This window comes from Ochotona curzoniae, unplaced genomic scaffold (genome assembly GCF_017591425.1).
Source record: "Ochotona curzoniae isolate NIBS_2020 unplaced genomic scaffold, NIBS_Ocur_1.0 contig_883, whole genome shotgun sequence".
Classification (NCBI taxonomy): Eukaryota; Metazoa; Chordata; class Mammalia; order Lagomorpha; family Ochotonidae; genus Ochotona; species Ochotona curzoniae.
In genome coordinates, this window is record NW_024466599.1 from 19,425,100 (window position 1) to 19,452,437 (window position 27,338).

Sequence of the window (27,338 nt, forward strand, 5' to 3'; positions counted from 1 at the left end):
GCAGGTTCAGGGTCCCAAAGCTTTGGGCCGTCCTCGACTGCCTTCCCGGGCCACAGGCAGGGAGCTGGAAGGGAAGTGGGGCTGCCGGGATAGAACCGGCACCCATATGGGATCTCGGGCATGCAAGGCGAGGACCTTAACCCTTGCACCACCGCGCTGGGCCCCATTCTTAATTAAGAATTCTTAGGAAACTCTATGGAGCCTGGCACAGTAGCCAAATGTCTGAAGTCCTTGCCTTGTACAATCTGGGATCCCATAAGTGTACCAGTTCATGTCCTGGCATCCCTGCTTCCCATCCAGCTCCCTGCTTTTGGCCTGGGAAAGCAGTGAGGATGGCCCAAAGGCTTGGGACCCTGCCACCTGCGTGGGAGAACCAAAGGAAGCAGCAAGCTCCTGACTTTATATTGGCTCAGCACCGGTCAGTTGTGGCCACTTGGGGGTGGGGGATAAATCATTGGACAGAGTCTCTTCCTCTCTGTCTCCCCTGCTCTCTATATATCTAACTTTACAGTAAATATAAATAAATCTTTAAAAAAAGAAGAAAAAGAAACCCTGTGGCCAGTTACTTTACAAAGTGAAAAAATTTTAATTATAATTCTTAAGATTTATTTGAAAGGCAAATTTAGATCAGTCAGTCTATCTTTCAATTTGTCTTTCCTCTCTGTTTCACTCCTCCAATGGTCACAACAGACATCAGTAGATCAGGCTGAAACCAAGATCCAGGAGCTTCATTTGGATCTTCCACATGGGCACAGGCACTGAAGGTCTAATGCCATCTTAACAGCTTTCCGAAGTCCATCCTTGTCAGTGCCCTACCAGAGAAAATGGTTCAGATACTGCAGACTTCAGAAATGTTTGGGAAACATGGGATTGCAAGTTTATGTTGGTGCAAGAACTTGAAATAATATGTATGAGTATTTGAAAGAATGCTTTTTAAAACAACTTAAAATTAACTTTTCATCCTTATTTCACGAAGGCATCAGCAAGCATATTAGTGGCTTTATTTCCGTGAATTTCCTATTTGATCAATTGCTGACCTGATTTAGTAAACATTTCTCAGATTCTGTCTTCCCTGGAGATATATTAAGCCTGGAGCCTGTAAGACATTCTCCCCCTCTGCAAACAGCGTTAAGTTGGGAAAGTGTTGTGGTACTGTTGAGAGCATGATTGTCTGGGAACATTGAGAACCTTCATCTGGATCTTTTGTAACCATAAAAGGCAACATGTCATGCTTTCCTGTTTTGCATGGAGGAGAAGGGAGTAACAAACACCAAAAGAATTTTTATTACATAGAAATATTTCCTTCCTTAGCTGTTGGTGAAGCAATATTAAGCCTACAAAACAATCTTCTTATAGTAGGGAGAAGGGGACAAGGAAAGGCAGCAAAGCCCCTGGCACCAGGCTAGTCACAGAGCCCCTGTTTCTCGCAGCTGCCTGAGTGCATGTTTGCAGCTCTACCTGGGGCAGAGCTCCTGTCTGCCGTGCCTCTGCAGCCCTGTAAGACTGGCAGAGCTCCACTGAGATGTCACAGCCCTTAAAATGGATGTACCACTTTTATATGTCAGTTAAAAAAAAATTAGGCAGGGCAAGTGGTCACTTCCTCACTTTTAAAAGAGGAACTTGTCAGACTATGATACAGATAATTAGTACAAATGGGCTAGAGCCACACTGCACTTTTTGGTTAACGTTTATGCATTTTGAAAGAATTACACTGAAAGAAAGAGATCTCTTTCATCCACTGATTCAGTCCCCAGATGGCTGCAAGTCGGTTATGTGCCAGGCTGAAGCCAAGAGCCAGGAACTTTGTTCTAGTTTCCCACATGAGTGGCAGGGACTCAAGCATTTGGGTCATCTTGCTCTGCTTTTGTTGGGGAGTTGGCTGGGAAATAGGGCAGCCAGGGCAGGAACCAGCACCAAAGAAGATCCCTGCATTATTGAGGCAACTTTACACTTTGTGCCCAGTACCGACTCAGCCACACTGGCTTGTTCTCACTTTGTGGCTAAGACCAGACACGGATCTTTTGTGAGGAGAAGGCCGCAGTCTGTGAGGAAAATTATGCAACATTGAAAATAGTGCTCTTAGGGTATCAAGAAGCAACGTTAATATTGTGGACAATCTTTTTCCCTTACTTCTTTTCTTCCTTCTCCGTTAGCTTTTCCTTTCCCCTCTCTTCCTTCCTCCTCCCACTATTTTCTGAAAGTTTTTTTTTTTAAACACACTGCTGTATCTGTGGTGGGAAGATTGCACTTATTATTCACGCAGATCAATTTTTCCTCTCTACCAAGCCCTCTGATCTCAAAATCGTGTAAAGGATGAGAAGATGATCTCAGGTGAGATAGGAGAACAGCTCCCTTGTCACTTTTCCTAGTGCCATCCCACTTGCACCTCCTTTCCTGTTTTCCTTATTTTGGCCCTGGAAGAATTTAGGTTGATGACAAGAAATCATTTTACATCTCTTTGTAATCCTAATTAGAAGAGCCCTGTAATATTTTAAGTTTTTCCCAGAGTCGGTTACCTCTTTGAAGACCAAGAGTGCCTCATTCTCCTGGTGTGGAAATGACCAAGTCACCTGGAAGGCATGGGATGCTTTAGCAAATGTTCTAAAGATATTTTTACATGCAGTTACTTTTTCTGAAAACCAATATGTAGGGCCTGGTGGCGTGGCCTAGTGGCTAAAGTCCTCGCCTTGAATGCACCTGGACCCCATATGAGTGCCGGTTCTAATCCGGCAGCTCCACTTCCCATCCGGCTCCCTGTTTGTGGCCTGGGAAAGCAGTCGAGGACGGCCCAAAGCTTTGGGACCCTGCACCCGCGTGGGAGACCCGGAAGAGTTTCCTGGTTCCCTGGTTCCCGGCTTCGGATCAGCATAGCACCGGCCGTTGTGCTCACTTGGGGAGTGAATCATCGGACGGAAGATCTTCCTCTCTGTCTCTCCTCTTCTCTGTATATCTGACTTTCCAATAAATAAATGAAATCTTTCAAAAAAAAAAAAAGAAAACCAATATGTAGTATGTAAGAATTAAGATAATAATGCATAATAACATATTTTGTGCTTTTTAGTAATAAAAATCTTAAAGTGGAAATCAATTAAAAGTGCATAGTTTCTTTTGAGGTGAGGAAACATTGTAACTAGTAAGTAAGATTTTTTGTGATATGACTATGGATATTGCTGTAGAGAAAAAGAAACAAAATAAATTATTGAGCTGGATATTAGCTAGTTGAAAATGAGAAGCAGATTTTTTAAAAGAATAATACATTTTCTAGTTTTTTAATGTATTTCTCAGAAAGGCATCTCAGCACATACTCAATATAATGTGAATACTTGTGGGTGTGGGGTAGTAGTTCCCTGATGTGGTTGAGAATCAGTATTGCATAGCTTTCAAAGAAATGTTGCAAAGATAAAAGAATGAAGGTCGGAAATTTCAGATGAAAAAACACTCATGTGAATTCTTTTAGTGGTTAAGCATAGAAAGGGCTATCTAGTTACCCTTGAGTTCCTGTCCTCACTTTGTCACTGACTCTGATCTTGGACAGGTTCCTTGTTTATGCCTTTATATCCTCTTCTCTGAAGTGAGTATAATACGTATTTCACAGTCCAGGTATAGTCTCATTCTGGCTATATAGATGAAATTTAATACTGCAGGAAAACACTTCCTAGGGTGCTTAGCATGTAAATCCTCTGACAGTGATGGACTTGAAATATTCAATGATTTTTTTGTTTTTGTTTTTTGTGGTTCCTCAGTTTCAAGCCTTTCAGGGAAATGTATTAGTAGAGTGTATGATTAAGCTACACAGCATGGCAGTGGCTAGGAGAAGTATTTTTTGCTTAGGGGACATATTCCTTATTCTCTGTCATTGTTCTGCCTTTGTACAGATTCCTCCCCTTGTCTTAAGTGAAAATTAGTTCTTCCCATTGCTATGGAGGCTTCTCTCACTCACTGGGAAATATGTAATAATAACAGTGTGTTCACCTGACTCTGTCAACCCTAGAGCTCTTTTCCACCTTGCTAGACAGCCTTAGTACCTAGGTCGTATCTAATTTCCATCCTCTGCCCTCATCCTCACCAGTTTCGGCACATGGGAGATGCTCTCCCTGAATCTCAGCATGCTGGTCTCTTTCCGCTTACCTCTTTGGTCCCCACCTTCCTGTTTTTATCAGGCCTTGTAATTCATCATTAGTGCTCTATTTCTAAGATCTGAATATTCTCGTTTGTTTCGACAGCTCCCAATATCTGCCTCCTCCACTTCTTCACATCTGTGGGATTGGGTCTGGGCCTTTAGCCACTTTTTCCCTCTTAGACACCGCCAGGTCCCTGCTTCACCCTGTCTGCAAAGACTTGCTACTTCACTACCAGCTCTGTTGCACTCCTTTCCATGTCCCTTGTCTACCACAATACTTGTCTCCTTCCACTTTGCATTTTGAAAGAAATCCTTAGACCTATACTTGTTTGGCCCATTATGAATTTGTGATTCTGGTTTCATTTTGGGCTTTACTGTGGTTAAACAGTGAGTTGTTAGTCATTAAGATTCTTTTTTCAGGATTTCTCATCCCCTCTATGCCTCTCATCCTAACAGGCCCTACCTTTCTCTTAGGAGATGATCTTCCTACACTCCTGAGACTTTTGGTCTTATTTGCTGCTTTGTCTGTGTACTCCCACCATCCTTGGGAGACTGGTGGATTAATATATCATGTGGTGTGGCAGCATCATTGCCCTGAGGGCTGACTCAGGTTCTTAGTAACCAGTTATCTAATTCTTGTCTTTGTCCTAGAAAGTGAGCATCTTTTGCTTTCTTTACTTGAAATTATACATTTAGTCATTGGTGGTCTGCATTAATTTTTTTCTAGGAGCAAATAGTTTTTAATAGGTTATTATTTTTTACAAATACACTGAAGAATCAAGCAGTGCTGCCTGCATAGCATGCAACCCTGGGCTACAAGGTTGCACACCTTTGCAACTGTTCCAGTGATAACAGAAACTTTCATCTCATGTTTATTGTTTACTATGACCCCTGCATTATCTTTAAAATAAAGAAACACAGCATCTTTTCTTCAGTATTGCTTTTGTTGTCAAACTGCCACAGCTGGATCTATGTTCTTCCAGAGCTCTGGTGTGTGCCTTTCTTGACCATGGCCATCACCATGTCACCCACGCCAGTGGCAGGAAGTCTGCGCAGCCATCCCTTGCTCCCCTTCATGGAGATGATTTACAGATTTTTGGCTCCTATATTTTTGGCACAGTTGATCATGGCACCCACAGGTGAGACCCAGGGAAATCTGGAATTTGGCACCAGAGAACCCTCCACGTCCTCACTTTGACATCTTGGACACTGGATAGTGACAGAAAGAAAGTCCAGTTGCCTGCATTTATTAAGTACAATCTTCCAGATTAAGTTGGTAGTAAGAATGGTTTGAGAGTAATGAAACATGCAGCCTGTGCTGATTTTCCATGAATTGATGATGAAGGAGGGGAACCTACTTAATTTAAGTGAAAAATTTTTATGATACCTTTGGTGTTTACTATGAATTGGGGTGGTTTCAAAGATCTGCCCTTTCTTATGGTGTGAATGGGGCAAGATGTGTATCATGGATAGTGTGGCTGCCTCTCTCTTCCCACTTTCAGACTGTGAGGTTGCTGTTGACATGTGAATGACAGAGACATGGCAGCAGCTGTACAGAACTAGAACAGTGTGTTGAAGACTTAGAGATGGTCAAAGATGGAGAAGTAGTAAGAGCCACCACATAGGTTAGACTATGGGCATGGAAAGGCCTCTGCAGAGAGTTTTAGGAGGGAAATCATAGACAGGCTTGGACAGGAGAGGCTCCGTTTGGTGAAGGGGTATGCAAGGGACCTGTCCGAGAGGTGAGTGGCAATTGCAGCTACGAGTCTGGGAGCAGCCTCCACGCGGCTGGGAGATGAGAGCACCTGACGCATTTTTCTTGGAAAAATGTAAATGTCAGCCATGGTATACACTCACAGGTAGAATTTGTACATCACCTCTTTTGTGTTCAGTTGATTTTGAAAGTACAAATCGGCTGGTAACTATAGCTCAATTCCTTTGCTTTTCTCTAGAATTATGGACATTGAGAGAGCCGAAGTGTATGTAGAAGAAAAAAATGTTTATCAGACTAATGTCCTTAGTCTTCATTTTGTGTGGTTTCCCAAAGAGATGGTGTTGCTGCCTTATTACACAGGCTGTGAGTGTTGCACTCTGTTACTGAAGGGAGGGGTCCAGCAGATTTGATCCGTTTAAGGAATGTGGAAAGCTCTGGGCTTTCCCTGACAGACCCAAGACAGAAGCATATGGCCATCATCTACGGGAACTCGGCCTGAGGAACTCTGGTTGCTGATTGTGTTAGAAAACCATGAAACAGAAGAGCTTTGTGTAACCTTCAGTGTCCCTGTTTTTGACAATTTCCCAGTCCTATGTAATTTACTTAAAAAGACAATGAGTGATCAATCACTACCTGTAAATGAAATCAATTTATTTTTTATTTGGACTTAAAAATAACTAAAAATATAACTCCTGTAGAATGAAGGTTACCAGTTATAGAAACAATAAAAGGAAAATGTTACTCTTCCAGTTTTACAATTTTACTCTCTCAACTTCTCTATTTTGTCTGTTTCCTAACTTGAATACTGCTTTAAAATACCATTTTTAGTCAGATGTAGCATAGGTAATGTTTTAAACAACAAACTTCAATTTGGGATGAATAGAACAGCACTTGTATCATATTAACAAATACATAGATGTAAATAGTTTTAAGGTCCATATTAAGCTTATTGGGCAAAGAGATAAAGATTTTGTCTCTGTTAATGTTGAACTCAAGAAACAGTAAATCTCTTAAGTCCACCAAAACATGAAGCCATTGCACAATGAATGGTGCATTACAAATGTATTCTTCAGAAGTGATTTATGCATCTGAGTTTTATGGCACTGAATTTCAAAACCTCATAAAGTCATGTTAGAGAAATGTCATGCTGACCTATGTTGAGGAAGAGGTAAACTTTGTGTATGTGATAAACCTTGTACTAACTTGAGTTTCAATACAGATGTATCTGATTTCCTACAAAGTGCAGATACTCAATAAAGGTTCGTTAAGTGAATGAGTATGTAACATGTTACGTATATATAGATGACCTCTGTAAAATTTAGGATTTAGCTATTTTTAATTGGTTGCATTTATTTCTTCTGTCATGCAACTGATCCTTCCTGCTGTGCCATCTGTAAAAATCTGTTTGTAGGGCATTGCCTTAGGACTGTCACAAATGCACTGCTTGTATTTATTTTAAAAATCCGTATCAAAGCTTCTTTAATATATGGCAGTTTTAATATTTTGGCAAATCCTACACATTGATTTACCAGAGAAGATTTTGTCTTTATTTTACTTTAAATGAAGTACTGTTTTCAGAGATGATTTCCTTAAATCCATCTGCACTGAAGAAATGTAATTAATCTGACATTTTATAAAGGTTTCATTGAATTATATTCTTGTCTTATGCTGCACAGGCATAAGAACATATACATTTTCAGCTATACGCTTTAAAATGTGTTAAAGGAAAAAGATAACAGTACATATTTTATGATCAATATATTTTAATTAGTCAATTTTAGAATGAACTTGTCCGTCTGTAAATTATAGGCAAGATATACCCAAGTACAAAAAAATATAAGTTCCATCTTAGACAAACAGAGCTAACAGTTTGACTAGATCTTTGAGAAGCACAGAGTCAAAAATATATTGGTTTGCCTGTGACCCAGTGTACTAACACATTTATACAGTCCCCAAATATTAGTAAAATTAGGATTGGGCATTAAAAACCATGTATTACCCCTTTATTTATATGTAGAATATTTTTTCTGAATTAAATTGCTTATTGAACCTAGTGAGTTAATTGATTCCAAATTAAATGTGCCTCCCTTTTAGTGAAATTTCAGTTTTCATTTTTATAGATAGGTAAGTTTATGTACAAATGCTTGTGAAATACCTTTGAAACACCTATTTAATGGTCAAAAATTTTCATGTCTAACATGATGTATAGTTACTTTTACAGGCTGTGTGAAACTTTTTTTTTTTTTGCTTGAAGGAAGGAGGAGAATATTGTGATAAGCTTTTAAGGAAATTGCCTACTTTTGTAGTCCCATGGTTCTGTTATTTAACTACTTTAAAACTACATTTGGAAATCACAGTGTAAGAACTCAAGATATATCTTGTTTCTCCTTCAAGTTAATAGTTTCAGAATTAAAAAAAAAAGGTTTATCTTATTTTTATTGGAAAGTCAGATATACAGAGAGGAGGAGAGACAGGGAGGAAGATCTTTTGTCTGCTGACTCACTCCCCAAGTGGCTGAGCTGATCTGAAGCCAGCAGCCAGGAGCTTCTTCCAGGTCTCTCATGCAGGTACAGGGACCCAAGGCTTTGGGCCATCAGTTGCTTTCCCAGGCCACAAGCAGGAAGCTGGATAGGAAGTGAGACCTCTGGGATTAAAACAAGTGCCCACATAAGATTCCGGCATGTGCAAGATGAGGACTTTAGTCACTAGGCTTCTGCACCAGATCTTCAGAAATTCTTAAGAAAAACACAAAAATGCACCTAAAAATTAGCAGTGTATCTTCTTGAGTCCAATATAGTTTCTTGGACTATTTAGCTTTGTTTCCTATTTTCTTCAAAAATATTTACATAGTCAACTCTTAATCACCCATTTTGTAATTTTAGGGAAGAAAACATTCATTTTGATTTTCTCTTGATCTTTCACTATATGTTAGTAATCTCCTGTTTTATTTTATTCTAAGAATTTCAAATTTATTTCACCATCAGTTTAAGTAAATTTTAATTAGCAATGAAGCCACCTGTAAGTTTGGGATTTTGAGCTGTCATCTTTATTGTGAGAGCTTCAATTGCTAGTATTGATAGATCTTTTCTTGAGAAGTTTTCTGTTTCTCCAGAAGATCCACATTTGGTCTGCCTTGTGATGCAGGGGATATAAGATCCTGTAGGCCTGGCTGTGAATGAATTTCTGTTTTCAGCTCTTTGATGTAAAATACTTGGATAACATAAGCCCCATTCTTACCACAAGAAGCTAAATTAAGCAGATTAATTTTCACAACCTTAACAGAGAGAGAAGTAAAAGGACTAAGATTGCAGAACAAAATTCCAAAATCTTGGCAGAGGCAAGAACTTTTAAATATATACATATATATTTATTGAAATATTCCTACAGTGAATGTTTTTTATCTTACTTTTGGGGTATTTAGTTTGTATGGGCATTTGCTACATTTAAAAATAATTTATTTATTTGAAAGGCAGAGATACATAGAGAAGGAAAGAGGCAGAGAAAGAGATCTTCCACCTGCTGGATCACTCCCCAAATGACTGCAACAGCTGAAACTTGGCCAGGTTGAATCCAGGAGCCTGGAATTCCATCTAGTCTCCCACAGGGGTGTCAAGGGCACAGGAATTGGCCAACTTCCTTTAGGCAAGAGCTTTTAGTGAAAGCCAGGACATAGTATTTGTTCACATACAGTGAAGGCTTTTGGATGGCTTTTTGACTATATGTAACTAGAAGTTTTTTTTTTAAATTTTATTCATTTGAAAGGCAGAGCAACAGGACTAGAGAATGAGACACAGAGAGCTCTTCCTTTTCCTGTGGTGGCTTATCCTGAAGCACGACAATACTGACCCATTAACAAAACCTTTTGGTGAGTTGCTGAAGGCTGAGGCCAATGGGAACATGAAGCTCTGGGGTCTGTGCCCTCTTCAAACTTACACGGACTTTGAATAAGAGCCTAACACCTCTGTCTTCCCCGTGTACAACCTCAGTTGGAGTTTTTGCTTCTCTTCAATAATGCTTTCTAGAGTATAGTCTATCATCCTAACCAGAAGTCTCTACCACAACATACTGGTAACTGAAAATAGCCTATTATAAAAAGAATGTGCAATATAAATCTGTTAAGTGTAGTTTAAGTGATCTATACTCTGGAAAAAAAAAAGTATAAGCTACACATAGGCAATTTATAAGTTTTGCACAATTTTTTCCTTATATTAGCATTGTCTAATTTTTTTTTACAGTTCTATCAGTGAAACAGTGATTAAGAGAATTCCCACAGAAAATAAATTGTGCCTGTAATTAGACTTTAGTACTAATGTGATCATTTGGTGTATCAGTTAAGACACCACTTGGGATGCCTACATCACTGATTGGAATGCCTGAGTTTGAGTCCTGATTCTGCTCCCAGTTCTAGCTTCCTGTCAATAAGCTCCTACCAGACTCAACTAGCTGGTTCCCTGCTACCTGCATGACAAACCTCAATTGAGTTCCAGTCTCCTGGCTTTAATTTGCCTTGGTCTGGCTTAGACCCAAGTGTTGTATGCATTTGGGAAGTGAAGTAGCAGATGAAAGCTTTTATCTGTGTTGCTACATTTCAAATTATTTAAACAAAGTGAAAACAATAACAAGAGAACTCTGTCGGGATTGCCTAACATCTGGGCTTGATGTGGCATTCTTCTGGAGGTGCAGGTATAAAAATTCCACCATGCGCAGGTATCTGTGATTCAGTAAGGAAAACCTCTTCTGCATCCCTGCGCCATGCGTGTTTTTAGTGTCTCCTGTTTGCATAGGGCTATATTGGCTGTGTCCAAATTAATGTTCTCAAAAGAGCCAAACCAGCAGAAAAATAGCAAATATCCCTGTAGGAAAAGTGCAGATCACTGTGGACCAGATTTGGTTTTCTATCAAATAAGGATGAATGGTTAGATAATATTGTCCACGCTACGTAGGTCCAGAGACTAGTTTAACCAATTTTCTGATGTTTCTAAATGACCTTCAAATGCAGCTTTCAGGCCCTAATTTGCATTCCTTTCATTACAGTCAGGTTTTGGGCTGAACCTCTGTGCCACCAAGCCTGTCTGGTAAAACACTGTTAGTGTACTCTATGAAATTAACCAAGTTTATAAACCAGTAAGTCAACTGGGACTTCACTTGAGGTCCTCTGATTTCCAGTCTTATGGGTAAGAAAGTTTAATATGTCACTCATGTAAAGGCATAGTGGTTCTGGGAAGCGAGAATTAGGATAGTAAGGATAAAAGTTTCATAAAACTTTAATCATGCTAAGTTAGCTTCAATGCTACTCATGTTTGTTTTGAAATTAAACTAGAAGTTACCATTGTTAAATTCTGTAATGTTTTCTCTCTTTCTCTTTGTCTGTGTTTAATGTTAACATTATTTTACAGAATAATTTTAGGATTCAAATGATACTCTGAGAGAAATTTTGTGTCCTCATATGAGTTGACAGATAAAACAGATTAGGTTGCATTTTTCAGCAATCAGTGCTCAGAAAACCATACAGTAATTTTTTCCAGTCTTTGTTAGCAGAAATTGTACTTAAAACCTCTTACCTCTTTCTGCTTGAGTAAAAGATTGTAATCAAGAGATGGCCAAATGACACTGCTTATATCTGGTACAAAGACCTGAGACCTTTCACAAAAGTAAATTACCTTTTATGGTTTGTATTCTAGTTGTTGTTTTTATGTCCTTATTGTCTTTCCTGAAGATATCAGCTAATAGAGTATTTAATTATGGGTTTTCATTAGACAGGTATGATTCTGGTGTAGGATCACTCTCAAGGAATTACATTTCTTTTGGAAAATTATTATTCATTTATTTTATTTGAAAGAGGAAAAAATTGAGAAAACCTGGTATAGACATGTAGAAAGATAGAGAGAAATATAGGGAGGGAAAGAAAGAGAGTTATAGAGAGTGGGAAAAGAAGAGTGACAGCATTAACCAGGAACTCAGGCAGGTCTCTCCTGTGGATGTCAGGAACCCAATCATTTGAGCCTCTCAGGATCTGTATTAGCAGGACGATGGAGTCAAGTGCTGCAGCTGGAAATTGAACCCAGGTGGTCTGCTGTGCCACTGGGCATTTTAACCACTAGACTAAATGCCTGAGGTCTCTCTGTTTTAGGGCAGATTTACATCTGGTTCACTTTTGTACATATTCATGTGTAAATTATTCATATATGTAATCCTGGCTGTGATAAAATGATTTCCTTTTCTTGATTCCCAGATTTACCATTTACTGTTATTGTAAACTTGAACAAGTTACTTAACTTTCTGAACGTGTTTTCTCAGCATGAAAATTAGTATGCTATTATTTATTTTTTATTTTTTCTAAGTTTTGGAAGATTCAAATGAGATATTTGAAAAACATTTTTCAGCTGCCAAAAATTATATAAATATTGGCTATTGTTGTTTTTCTTCTGTCATATTATTTTCCTAATTGCTGAGCTTTTATATTTTTTGCAGTTATGCTAGTTTTATAAATTGAATTTATAATTTTCAGATTTTATAAAAAGGTAAAAATTAACTTGTTTTCATGTTAATTTCACTGTCCATCAGAAATCTTGTTTTCTTGTCCTAAAATGATTAAAATGTGACGTTTTGCCATTCAGGATCCTGTTTTGGTTTGAAATTATGTGATAGGTGTAGTAGCTTCTTTAAAATCTTTTAGCCAAATTCAGAGATGATGTTGAGATTTTACTGTATTATTATCACTGTTAATTAGATTTATTTAATTGTATTAGAAGGGCAGAAGAGAAAAAAAACAGAGAAAGTTTTCCATTTGTTGGTTTGCTCCCCAGTGGCCACAATAGCCAGCACTGATCTGAGCCACAGCCAGGAGCTAGGAGCTTCTTTTCTGGGTCTGCCACACGGGTGCACGGTCCTAAGGATTTAGGCCATCCTTTGCTGCTTTCCCTGGCCACAAGCAGGGAGCTGAATGGAAAGTGGAACAATCAGGACATAAACTGTGCCTTTTTAGGGTACAGAAGCAACAAACGGAGGATTAGCTTACTTTGCCATGACATAAGCCTGTGGTCCCAAGTCTGCTTGTGCTTGTAGTGCCCATGGTCTGGATGGTATTGTGCCACATATTTTGTCATTCCTAGGCTTGTTAACCCTCTTTAACATTTTGAAAATGTTAAATAATCTCCCAATCTCTTCCCAACTTTAGAATGTGTTGAATCAGTGACTGAATATCCATAGAATATGAGATAATGGTAGTTGAACTAAACAGTAATAGTTGTCTTTCTCAAACTCAGAGAAGTATCGAGATATAGAATGTTTATGCAATAATATAGGAGCAGTTCTTTGTGTGTGATAAGGCATTAGAACTATGGACTTCATATAAACTTGTAGAAATAGTATTTTGCCAGTGACTACTTTCATATTACATTTATTTAGATTTTTTTTTGGTCTTCCATATAAAATTTAACAACCAGTCTCTTGATGTTTCATGTTGCTAAAATCAGTGTTGAATTTCAACTTATATAAGATCAGAGTAATTTTTCATACTAAAATCTCTCTAGGACATTACAATAATAGAAAATCAGAAACCACTTTCTGCCAACATTTAACATAGATACAGAAATCTTTAGCAAAATGTTAATAAATGAAAATGAGCATTAGTTTTTAAAGATAATGATATACTATGACCAAGTAGAATTTTTCCCCTGCAGTACAAGATTGGTTTAACCTAAGATTGTCGTAGCATTCAGTAAGCATGTTGTTCACTATGTAAATTAAATGAAGGAGAAAAAAATCACATGGTCATCTCCATAGTAACAGAGAACATTTGGGAAAATTTAGTATCCATCCACAATAAAGGAAAATAAAGTCTTGCAGTAAGCTATGAGTAGAGTAGGTAACATGTCAATCTGACTGATGAAATACTGAACAATTTCCTAGGATCGGAAAAAGGCATGGGATGAAAATTTTTAATGTGTTGGATGCGTTTCCTGTTAACTTTCTGAAGTCTCCTGTATGCTGTTGACATTCATCATTGTACTGGTTATGCTTACCAGTGTAATATGACAAGAAAAATAAATAAAAGCTGTAATGATTGGAAAAAAGAGCTGCTCTTGTTGGGGTGGACCTGTAGCCCAGTGGTTAATTTGCTGCCAGGATCCCCTGAATCACCTATTGGAGTGCCTGGTTTGATGTGCATCTGTGGCAGCAGTGAATTAAGACTAAAGTTTATGCATCCCTATCACTAAAGTGGAAGACCTGGATGAAGTTCTAGACTCCTGACTTTGGTCTGACCCTGTGTTAACTATTGCAAGTATTTGGAAAATGAACCAGTGTATGTATAAGATCTTTGTGTTTGTGTATATGTGTGGGTATGTGTGTATTGCCTTTTAAATAAAATGAACATAGGTTAAGAAAAAAAAACTAGAGCCCAGTACAGCAGCCTATTGGTTAAAGTCCTCACCTTGATCGCGCTGTAATCCAATATGGGCACCAGTTCTAATCCCAGTAGCTTCACTTCCCATCCAGCTCCCTGCTTGTGGCCTGGGAAAGCATTCGAGGATAGCCCAAAGCTTTGGGACTCTACACCCGTGTGGAGTCCCAGAAGAAGCTCTTGGCTCCTGGCTTTGGATTGGCTCAGCTCCAGCCATTGCAGTCACTTGGGGAATGAATCATCGGATGGAAGATCTTCCTCTTTTTTTCTCCTCCTCTCTGTATATCTACTTTTCTAATAAAAGTAAATAAAATCTTAAAAAAAAAAGCTGTTCATGTTGGTAGGCAGTATATTTATATATTTGGATAATCTAATGAATCTGCAAAATGACTTAGAACAAATTGTTAACAGAAGTACAAAATACAAGGTTGGAATTGAAAATGAGTTATTGAGTCAGATGTTTGATGATATGGTTAAATGTTGTTTGTCATACTTGCATAGCATGCTGAAATGCCCCACCATGGTTTCACCTTTCTTCAGGTACTCACTGTGGAAGATAGTAGGTGATGGCTAAAGTACTTGAATCCCTGCTACTCACATGGGAGACTTGAATTGAGTTTTGGTTTGTGTTTTTGGCCTTATTGTTGTGGACATTTGAGAAGTGAACCAGCAAATGGAGGACCTCTCTATCTAACCCTGCTCTTTCTCTAACTCTGCTTTTCAAATAAGTGAATAAATTAAAAAAAAAATTGATTGGGGGCCATCACGGTGACTGAACCAGCTAATCCTCCACCTCTTAGCACTAGCATCCCGTATCCCATATGGGTGCTGGTTTATGTCCTGACTACTCCACTTCTGATCCAGTTTCCTGCTCATGGCCTGGGAAGGAAGTGAAGGATCACTCTAAGCCTTTTTACCCTGCACCCATGTGGGAGACCTAGAAGTCAGTTCAGCTTAGTACCAGCTATTGCGACCATTTGGTGAGTGAATCTGTAAGTGGGAGATCTTTCTCTGTGTGTCTCCTTCTCTCTGTAAATCTGCCTTTCCAATAAAAATAGATAAAAATCTAGAAAAAATAAAAAAGAATTGTTTGAGTCAGAGACCTTTTATCTTATTGATGTCCATGCCAATCTCAATGTAATGTTCAATATACTAAACTTGTTGAATTTCAATATGTTTAGAGGGATTTTATAAAGTTAAATGTAGATAAAATGCCAAAGCTCTTTGACCATAGAAGAACTTTACAAATGATCTGGTTGAATGTTAAAGAAATCAGTAACACATGCACAAGACTAAAAAATGTAAGAGTTATATGCTGAAAAAATCTCATTCTCTGTCCTGTCTTTATGCTCTGCACCCCTCCTGTAGTCCTCTGAGTGTAATCTCCTTTACTATATATACTATTTATTATATATTGTTAAAGGATTTGTTTATGGAAATACAAAGTGTGTGTGTTTATTCTCTTTCTTACATAAAACATGCCCTAATTTATCCTCTTCTCTGTGGTCATTTTCCTGGTCCATTTCAGTGAATTCTGTCTCTAAGGTTTCTTTGTTGAAGCTTCAAAATGTTTTCAGGAAATACAAGAATTGGGCACCCAGCCCCCAACTTTAAAGTCACAGCTATTATGCCAGATGGTTAGTTCAAAAATATCAGCCTGTCTGACTACAAAGGAAAATATATTATCTTCTTTTACAGTTCTGATTTCTCTTTTGTGTGCCCTAGAGAGCTCACTGGGCAGAAGAATTTAGGAAATTCAACTACCATGTGATTGGAGCTTATATGCTTTCATATTCATCACCAGGCATGTATCAATGTATCCAGGAAAAGGAAGGGTTGGTACCATTGAACATTCCCTTGGTGACTGACCCCAAGTGCTGCTTGCTCACGGTTATGGAGGCTTAAAGACTGAAGAGTGTCGCCAACACTTTTTCATAGAGTGTGAGGCTGACTGAGACACTAGCATCCTATATCATTTGGAGTCCTGGTTGCTCCACTTCTGATCTGCTCCCTACTAACGTGCCTGGGAAAGCAGCAGAAGATGGCCCAAGTGCTTGTGCCTCTGTACCCATGTTGGGGACCTGAAAAAAGTTACTGGCTCCTGGCTTCCTACTGGCCAGCTCCAGCTATTATGGCCATTTGGGGAGTAGATGAAAGATTTCTTTCTCTGTTTTTCCCTCTCACATTGTAACTCTGCCTTTTTAGATAGATTGATAGATGGATAGATAGATAGATAGATAGATAGATAGATAGATAGATAGATGATAGATAGATAGATAGATAACATTTAAACAGTACTGAAGAGGGTATTGATGATAAGGATATCCTTTGATGGATCACTGCAGGGGAGCTCCTGTCTGCTCTGTGTATGAGACTCAGACTCTTCTGGCTTTCCAGCTTACTGACACACTTGGAGAAAGAGGCCCAGGTAGCTGGAAGCCTAACAGCAATACTGTTTTTTTTTTTTAATTTTAATTTTTTAAATTGATTACATCACATTATGTGACACAGTTTTATAGGCAATGGGATTCCCCCACCCCTCCTCAAACCCCTCCCCATGGCAGATTCCTCCACCTTGTTGTATTACCTCAGTTCAAATTCAGTTGAGATTCTTTCATTGCAAGCATCTACCAAGCATAAAGTCCAGCATCTTATTGTCCAGATAAGTTCAACGGTTTCTTGGGGAGACCATCTCTGGTCTGAAGGTAGAGCCGGCAGAGTATAATCCCGATCAATTAAAAGCCTGACATTACATCAGTAACAATTTGTAACATTGTAGAATTAGTTGACATGGTATTGAGTAACCAATGTGTTAAAAGAGAGAGGAAAAAAAAGAATGCAAGTTCTGAACCACATCCTGTGACTTCTACATTGACATTTCAATTATTAGTATATATACAGCTGGGTTCTATACACCTTGAAATGGCTACAGATTACTATTCAGCTGTTTCATGTCTATTTTAATTTTAGTATTTAGCAGTTAATAGCGTTGAAGCAGGATTTTGCTGAACCTGGCTGTTTTTCGGGTAGTCTAACTCTACAGCTCTGACAAGACATATGTCAACAATTTAGGTGAACAGTTTTAGGAGCGGTGTGCAGAGAAATCTTCAGTACCCCAGTGAGGAGTAGCTAATCTATGTATCCCACACAGTGAGTTATAAGTGCATCCCCGCTGACCATTTCCTGTCTGATTCGAAGTCTTCCTTGTTGTTCTCTATCTGTTCTAGATTTTTTGTTTGTTTTGAGGGGTTTCTGGAGCTATCCTGATGGTCATTACGAGAGAAGGTGGGGACCCAAAGTCGGAACCAGGCAAGGACCAGAGAAAGTTCCTCTCCCTAGTCCTGAAGGAAGTTTATTGTCCTTCTGTTTCTGCGGACCGATCAGGGCTCCTGGTTGTTGTTCTGATGATCTTGGATCCCGCAAGGCAGGGTTTGGGCTTCTTCCATCCCAAGTGGTAGATCCAAATGAGGGTGGGTGACCTCAGAGTTACTGGCTTCCGAAGGCACTCCATTTCCCTGTGGCTTCCTTGGCAGTTGGGATGTAGTTCTCAATGCTCGTACTGATAGTCCTTGGTGTGGATATGGGAGTCTTCAGGGTTGGGATACAAGCCTCCTCCTGTCCACCTGCTCCACTCTGGGGTTCCCCCCTGTTCTGTGCATATGACCTCCTGTTAAGAAGTTGTTAGGAATGCTCCTGACTCCCCCCATATGCCTTTGTTGTTTCAGCAATACTGTTAATCCTGATGTCTAAAAAAGGAAAGAATATTTCCCTAAGCAAAAGTGAGCATTGGGCCATTTAAGTGATGGGCTAAAGTGTGTGTTCAGAAGAAAATCCGTCATTTGTACTTTCTTCATTCTCCATGCTTACAATGTGAAAGTTAAGATTCATCCAGGATGTGGTGTGCTATAGGAAGGACCTTTGCTCCTGGGCTTGGGCACAGTCCAGCCCTGTCCCCTTTGTTAGGAATGATTTGAGCTGTGTTAGGGTGAGCAGCAGATCATTGGATCATCTATATCATATGCCAGTAGTGGGCATCTGTCCATTGAGCTGAGACCTTGATGATTGTTTATTTTAGAGGGTGTTAACCTTTGTTTTAAGAGATATTTGTTTTGCTTTCTCTCTTGAGGGCAAAATGAAGAATGAGAGTTGCCTCAGAATGCAGTAACAGTATTAAGGTAAAAGATAAAGATTGTAATTGAACCAAGCTGTTGCTTTGTGATTCCCTCTGGAGAAGAGAAAGCTCTGTTACAGTGTTGGGTAGGATACCACAGCTTAGGGGACAGGCTGGTTTGTGGGGTAAGATCCCATTGAAATCACATGGACAACTACATTGACATTAACTATGGGAGGGCTGTATGGGAACCAAAAGCTTGACTTCTTCTAATGAACAACCTGCTGTTCTGAGGGGACAAGAGGGAGAATGGAAGGAAGGTAGGAAACTTACCTTGTGAAAAAGATAGGCTATTTAAGTTTGCCTGTAAAGACTTGGTAATCAGTTGTCTAAAATAACATCTAATACACATCTTCTTTAGTGCAAGTGGTGTTTCCAGAAAAATGAAGGTGAAAATTATGATATCTATCTCTGACATTTTAAGTTACATAATCCTAGGTACTGATGCAAAAGGGCCATATAGGTTAAAAGTGGATTAATATTGAATGATCAGTTAAGGAGCTGTGTGAATCTCTACCAAGAACCAAAGCTGTTTATTTAGGAAAAGACACAACACATTCTGATTTTAGATATTACGAAAGACTTCATAAAGAGTGGGGGATTGCTCTATGTCATTACAGAGAGGGAGAAAGGGGATTGTTAAAACAAAGATAATGTAGATTTTATCTCAATACAATTGAGTCCAAAAGTGAATACCCTGCCCAGGAGATAGCACAAATGATTTCTCCTTTTGGGATTGCCTTCATATGAAAGATCAAGCATGTCAGGACCTATGAATGAGGATAAACCCAGCTAACTGAAAGTTTGTACCTTTCTAGAACTATAGAGCTGCTCTCCAGGAAATGCCTCTAGAAGCATGGTGATGTTAATTTCCATGGAGCCCATTCCAAGGAGTAGCAATGTCATGAAAACATTTGTGAAGCAGTGCAAAAGATTTTGGAAATAGAGTTGAATGCTCTGAGTGAGGCAGTCAGCAGCCTAGCACGTGAGTTGAAGTTTAGAACTGAACTTGAGTTTCAGCAGGGGGCTAGCGTGAGAACTCTTGTGTACTTGGCCTCATATGCCACAGGCTGTGTAATATAAGAGTAGTTTCAAGCTTGTACAGATTTTTGAAGGGCTAAATGTAGATTGAATATTAGGTGCTAATAAGAACAATATGGCAAATCAGACTTTTTTTCTCCCATCTTTGTCCTCCTTCACTCCCTCCTTTGCTCCTTTCCTTCCTTCTTTTGTTCCTTCCTTTCTTCTCTCCTCCCTTTCTCTTATTTCTAGTACTACTATAGTAGCATCTTGAAATAATTTTTATTGATTTTCTTCAGATTATTTCCTTGTGATAATTCTCCAGCATTGAATTGTTAGGTTCAAGGATAAAGACAGCTTGTTATAAATTTCCAGGTTGTATTCAAGAAAAATTAGATCAATTATTGTTTTCAATAATGTGAAAATGTATCTCTATGCTTAATCACTCCTTTGTTTTCTGTGGGATGACTCAGGCAAAACATCCTGCCTTGAAAAGTTAATCAATCCACTGAGTAGGCTGGTCAGCTCAGAAAGGCAGCAGAACCAAAAATTAGCAAGATGTTCAAGCTCACAAAAAGAGTGACTGGCTACAGTAATTGGCAGAGAGCATAGGTAAGAGCCAGGTGAAGCAATACTTATAGGGTAAACTGCAATGCCTAACAGCAGAAACATGAAGACAGGAAAAATAAAACTTGGATTTATTTATTAGAATGTATAGAAAATGAGTTTTTGTATCTAGTATTGTAATATAACAGGTAAAAGTTCACCTATAATGCCAGCGTCTCATATTGGTTCCTGGCTGCTCCTCTTCTGATTTAGCTCCTTGTTAATGGCCTGGGAAAAGTAGTGAAGATACTTAGACATCTGCACCTACATGAGGGACCCAGATGAATTTCCTGGTTTTATCGTAGCCCATTCCCCATTGTCATGGACATTTGGGGATTGAACCAGCAGATGGAAGACCTCTCTGTGTCTGTTCCCCATCTCTCTTTGATGCTGCTTTTCAAATAAATAAATAAGTTTGAGAGAAGTGTTGTTGGTTACTTAGTTCTTGACCATGAGTTGAAGACCAGGAAACATAACCAATACTGAAATCTGGGGCTAGCTGGAAGATAGATAAGAATGTGGGACCCAAAGACAAGGCTTATATACTAGAACTCTGGACTCATTGGGTTTCTGGCATTCATATTTATTTATTTGTTTTCTAGGTTGATAGGAATAATACCTTAATGTGATTTCTCATTGTCTTGTCAAATTGCATGTTCTAGGATCATCTGTTTGGATTTTTTTTCTTTAAAACTGACTGTTGACTCTTTTATTGAATAGTTGTATATCCTTTGCATTAGTCATGTTTGGCTCTTCTGCATTCATTTACTTTTGACATTTAATGTTGTGTTTGATGTGTTTGGGGAACATAGAGATTTCTGTAACACTTGAACTGTTCTGATTGTATTCTGACTTTTTTTGGATAGTTAGAAAATTCTCTCTCCCTACAAGTAGAATAAATGTGCTGCTCTGTTTTCTACTACGTATTTTTGTTCTCCAGGCTGCACATCTTGGATGAGCCGGTGGCTCTTGGTTCTTTGTCTTACTGTTCACTTAGTAGTTACTAGCATCTCACCCGTCCGTGATAGGATTTCTCTGGGTTGTCCTGTCCTACCCTTTATAGTTATTTCATAATTCTGTTTTCAGATTTTTTGTTTGTTTGTTTCAACCAAGTATTTTTTCTACAAATAATTTTTCTTTTATAACATTTTAGAATTTGACCAGAACCATTGTAATTTCAATGTTTTTCTTTTGGTATTTTTGTCTGCTTCCCCAATACATATTTTGTTTTCTTTTTTTATTATTATTAATTACATTGCATTATGTGACACGGTGTTAATGGGCACTGGGATTCCTCCCACCCCTCCCTGAACCCTCTCCCCATGGTGGATTTCTCCACCTTGCTGCATTACCACAGTTCATATTCAGTTGAGGTTCTTTCATTGGAAGTATTTACCAAGCATAAAGTCCAATGTCTTTTTTTTTTTTTAAGATTTATTTGTATTATTTTTTTATTGGAAAGGCGGATATACAGAGAGGAGAGACAGAGAGGAAGATCTTCTGTCCAATGATTCACTTCCCAAGTGAGCCCAACGGCCGATACTATGCCAATCTGAAGCCAGGAGCCTCTTCCGGGTCACCCACACGGGTACAGGGTCCCAAAGTCTTGGGCCGTCCTCGACTGCTTTCCTGGGCCACAGGCAGGGAGCTGGAAGGGAAGCAGGGCTGCCGGGATAGAACCGGCGCCCATATGGGATCCTGGGTGTGCAAGGTGAGGACCTTAACCACTTGCGCCACGGCGCCGGGCCCTAGTCCAATGTCTTATTATCCTAGTGGGTTCAATGATTTCTTAGTGAGACTATCTCTGGTCTGAAGGTAAAGCCAGCAAAGTATCATTCCAATCAATTATAAGCTCCAGCATAACATCAACAACCATTTACAGCCTTATGGCATTAATTGACATGGTATTGATTAACAGTATGTTAATAGGAAAATGTGGGTTCTTAATTACATCCTGTGACTTCTTCATAGACATTTCAATTTTTGGTTTATAGTCAATCGGATTCCATACACCTCAAAATGGCTATAGAGTACTATTCAGCTGTCTCGTCTATTTTTATTTTTGTATTTAGCTGTTTATAGTGTTGAAGCATGATTTTGCTGAACTTAGTTGTTTTTTGAATGGTCTGAACTGGCTTATAACTCTAGCAACACATGTGTTATCAGTTCAGGTACAGAACATTTTTAGGGGGGATGGGTGTGCAGAGAAATCTTCAATACCCCAGTGAGGCGTAACTAATCTTTATGTCCCACCTAGTGAGGCATGATTGGATCCACGCTGGCCAGTTCCTGTCTGATTCTAAGCTTTTCCTGTTGTTATCTGTCCATTCTAGATTGTTGTTTATTTGTGTGTTTGTTCATTTGTTTTGAGGAGTTTCTGGAGCGATCCTAATGGTCACCACGAGGGTTTGTGGGGACCCAGACCCAGAGCCAATTTTAGTACCAATATCATGTTCTATAAAATCAGAATTTTATTAAATCTACATAATAATTTAGGGAATGTTGTCATCTTTACTATATTTAGTTTTCCCAGCATGGAGCAAATTATATTTCTCCATTTATCTGTGCTTCTGTAATTCTGCTGTCAGACTTTGTCATCTTTGGGTAAGCCTCTAATTTTCTGATTTAAATTAATACCCATTTATTGAATTTTTTGGTCAGCATTATATATAGAGTCCCTTCCAATACATTTTCTTTCTGTAGCCTGTACTACATAGGTGTTTAGTAATTTAAAGTGAATTTTTATACTATAACTTTGTTGATGTAATGTTACAATTATTTATTTTGATCTTAGTGTATAACCATATAATTTCAAGTTATAGAATTATATCGTGTATAAAATTTCTTTTCTTGTTCTGATTAGTTTTAAAAATTTTTTTCTGATTCTCTTCCTTCTCTAATTCCTCATTGTCTGATCAGTTTCCTAACTATGCTTCCCTAAAATTGGGAAATAAAGAAATCAGATTACCCTGTGAAAGTTGTAGCAAGCACATAAGTTGATTAAATTACAAACCTGATACTCACTTTGGGAGATGAAATTGATCCTAGATGAGCAAGATTGGACCTTTTTGAATGTGAATGTTATGTATCTAAAAAAGGTTCGATTGTACCAAAGCTAGGGAAAGACTAGAAATAAAGAATGCTACAGAACCAAAAAATTGGCTGTAACTAATCCATTGTTATCCAAAAAAAAAAAAAAAAAGACACCTGGTATTCACTTTCACCCTGCTGATGTGGTTATCCCTGGGAAGAGACTGGCGCATCAGTTTCTGTTAAAATGTAATTCCTGGTCTTAACATTGTGGTGTAACAGATTGAGCCATTGTGTGTGATGCCAGTGACCCATAAGGGTACCAGTTTGAGTCCTGGCTGTTTTACTTCCAATTCAGCTCCCTGCTGGTGGCATGAGAAGGTAGAGGATTATGGTTGAAGTCCTTTGGTCCTTGTACCTATGTGGGAGATCTGGAGGAGGCTCCTGACTCCTGACTGTGGCCTGATCCAGCCCCGGTCATTGTTGGCCACTTAGGGAGTGTCCTCATCCCTCCTACCTCTACTCTGTTTTTCAAATAAATAAAATAAATATAAAATTTTATTTTAAATATTTACTTTTGTTTCAATGGCAGATTTACAGAGAGGAGAGATTGAAAGATGTTCCATCTGCTGGCTCATTCCCCAATGGGTACAGTGACCAGAGCTGAGCCAAACAGAGCCAGGAACAGGGATCCAGGTTTCCCACTTGGGTGCAGGATCCCAAAGCTTTGGACCATCCTCCACTGCTTTCCCAGTCCATAACCAAGGAACTGGACCGAAGTGAAACACCCAGAGCACTAACCAGCACTTGATGGGGGAGGATTGGTATGAATTGAGTTTCTGGACCCAGGAGGTTTAGGACAAAGTCTAAACTCACAGTGAATATCAACTGCACTCCCCAAGACCTTTGTAGGAGAGCTGGTAACCTGGTTTTGTTGTGTTTACATTGACCAAATATTAGAGTTTTCTATAAATTTTTGCTGTATTAATGATATGACACCTATGCTTTCCCTGTTGCTGTGATGAATTATTACTCATATTCTCTTCCTTGCATCTGGTCATGCAGTTCAAGAATGCTTGTTTGTAGTGGCAAATTATTTTACCATGATCTTCTGTTCTGTTTGTCAGGGACTATATTTAGTTCTTTAAAAAGTTGATTAAAAAATTGTCCCTATTTTGTCTGCTTTAGGAAAATAAAACTGCATTTGCATTATAAAGTATTTTGTAAAGCATGACATTCTTAAAAGTTAGAAACATTTTCCAAAAATTTATTGAATATAGACATTTTAAATATAGTAATTCCTACTAATACATGTTTTTGTTGCAAATCAACCATTCAGGCTTACTACTTCTGATACCTCCTTATCTTCTTTTAATTTTAAATTTTAATCCATTTTATATGATTATTAAATTTCTAGCAACCCAGATTTGTATAGTGCCCCTAAGTTTTAAGAAAATCTGTCTTATGATTTATAGTCTCAATTTAACACAGTTTTTTCTCTGTTGATTGATGTATACATTTGCTCATTAGTTCTTTCTGCTCTTTTCTTCACTTAAGTTTGATATTAATTAGTTGCTCTTATTGCTTTTAAAAACACTTATTTTTTTCTTTTTTGTTTTAGTAATAGAGGGTTGGAATTTTTTTTCTCTAAATGTTCTGCTTTTCCTCAATTCCCCAATTTTAAAAAGTTGTTTGGTTTATATAAAAATGATCTCCAAAGAATTCATAGGAAAATGATTATTATTAAAAATTATGCACCAATTTTTTATTAAAATAAAGCTTATCTTTTAATCCCATTTCTATAAACTTCTTGAAGCAGTTACTCTCCTAATGGTTTTGTGTGTGTGTGTGTGTGTATGTGTCTAGTTCTGCAGTGTGAGTGGATCCTTTTGAGTATTGCCTTCTAATTCAAATTCAATCAATGTTCACTACATGTGCCTATTTGAATAATAACAGAAGCACAAATGAGAGACACTGGCAAGGAAACCATGACTGGAAGGCAGATGCTTGTTACCTGTTGAGATTTAGTACCTGCCAAGAGATGAGGAGTAGAGCATTCAGTGACATGTGGTAAGGCAGGTGAAAGCTGTTGTTCCATGACAGATAACTTTAAATTCAAACTCAAGAGGATATATGTGGGCCTGACCAGAAGGAGGCAGCAATTGTGGGGCTGTTCGTTCATGTGATCAAATGAAACAAGAAGCTGGTTCTGTACAAGCATGTCAAGATTTGCTAACAAAATTAACATGTGTAGGGAGTGAAGATGGGGGTCATTTCTAGAGGAATGGGCCGGGCTCAACAACTGCAGACAGCAGGGACCAGGTGGGTCAGACTGTCCAAAGTGATGCTGGCCAAAAGCTGATTACTGTTACTGATAGATAGCAATGGTTATATAATTCTTCCCATTTTACAGTGGAGGAATTAGACCTATCTTGGTTTTAAATAACTTATCTAACCAAGCTGACCTAACAAGGAAGCAGTGGAGTTGTTTTTGCCTAACAAGATTATAATCTTTCTGCTGTTGTAAATTGCATGGGATCTAACATGCACAGACACATTCACACATGATTGAAATGTGTGACACACTAGGGTTATGGCTGCTGAACCTGGGACACAGGTTGCCTTTCGTTCAGCTCTGCTTTTTCAGTGCTTAGTTTGTGTTAATAAGAACTGGCAGGTGTGTGAGGCAGAGCCTCCCAAATTGCTGTCACTGAGATGATTACAATTCTAGTGTTCTTCTGTTTCTTTGCACTTATGCTAGAAGTGATGTGTGTGAATTTAGAGCAGAGAACTGAGAATCTTTGTTTGCAAGCTGTGAGGATAAGGGCCTTACCTGTGGCTGTCTACTCGGTGGGCTGTGGGGGGAGTTGCAGACAAGCCACCTGGTTGTTGAAAACAGTATTTGTTGATATTTATCTCTACTCTTAGAAGTGCTACTGTTCCTGTGCATGTTTAGTGAAGTTTACAGTGGACTACCATAGCAGTTCATGTATGTAGCTTATAAATAAATACATATAAATATATTGATGGGAATCTAAAAAAATCTTTACTGATGAATACGGTTTTAAATGTATGGATGTAGGTGCTCTACGGCAATAGACTCCAAACATGTTGGGCAGTTCAATCTGTTAGAGAAGTTCTGTTTTTTTTTTTTTTTTAAGGTTCCAATTTCCTTGGTTTACCTGCATGTATGATTCACAAGCTCCTTGGGTAGGTTTCAGGAATGTATCTCTTTAAATAAGCACCAAGCCCTTACCCCTGTGTTAGGAAGCATATGTCTCTAAAACCCATTGTACTGCTTTGTAGTTGTTAGAAAAAATTTTCATGCCAGTTGTTATAAGCAGATGATTGGCAGCACGATAGCAGATTTGTATAGTATTTTGAGGCTAGCTTATGAATCACAGAACTTGTTTATTATCTCCTGTTGAAAGGTAAGCTCCAAGAGGAGGGCCATTCTCTAGTGTGCCCATCATGTGTTCCTAAAATAGTAGCTGACACTTAAGGTATTTGCTGGATGAATGAATGACACCCACTTTTCCCACTGTGCTTGAATAGTATGTGGGTCTCCTTTTCTGAAATACTAAAGAATTATTGCCAGCTGAACTACTACAACACTTGAATGATCTGTGGGAGTCCTCACATATTTCTCTGAATTGACTGCAGTTTTTAATGTGTAAAACTTAGATTGAGTTTCACATTTTGTTATACTTTCCGTGTCATTCATGAGAACAGTTGAAATTGGAAGTCACCTTATCTACTTATATTCTGTTTCTCATTTTATGTCCCTATGTCTTTAAGGAACAGGCTTAGGACAACTTGGTCACTCTCCAGATCCAAGAGGAAATGGATTGTAGCAGCTGTGCTTTTGTGGAGCAGATGTTTTGGTTGGAAAGGCTATCAGCCATCTGACTCATAATAAATCCTCAATTCCAGTAAATTCCCAGTTTTCAGTTACAGTAGGTAGGATGCAGGAAAACAGAGTCTTCCACTTTGGGATCTTTGAACTTGTTTCACATGCTGCCACTGTTCCCAGTGCATTAGAGTGTGTGTGACAGGATGAACTGCTAGGGGAGGTTAGCGCAGTTCCAGGAATAGACACAGTCGGTTGGGGTTTTTGAGAGAGACCATTGGAGGTGAACCAAAGCTGCTGTGCTCCCTGACGTAGAGCTAGCAACAAGAAACCCGATGGCGTTGTATTTTCCTGTGAGTTTCCATGTTGAAATCATTCCTAAATGATGTGAACTAGAATACTCTATAAACAATCTACAACTTT

General features: G+C 38.6%; 1 protein-coding gene and 1 pseudogene across 3 annotated transcripts in view; one reads left to right on the plus strand and one right to left on the minus strand.

The window, feature by feature from the left end:
• The window catches only part of BABAM2 (BRISC and BRCA1 A complex member 2), a 449,694-nt gene that overhangs the window by 207,127 nt on the left and 215,229 nt on the right, over positions 1-27,338 (plus strand). The window lies entirely within an intron of this gene.
• On the minus strand, positions 4,898-5,324 carry LOC121164773 (annotated as a pseudogene).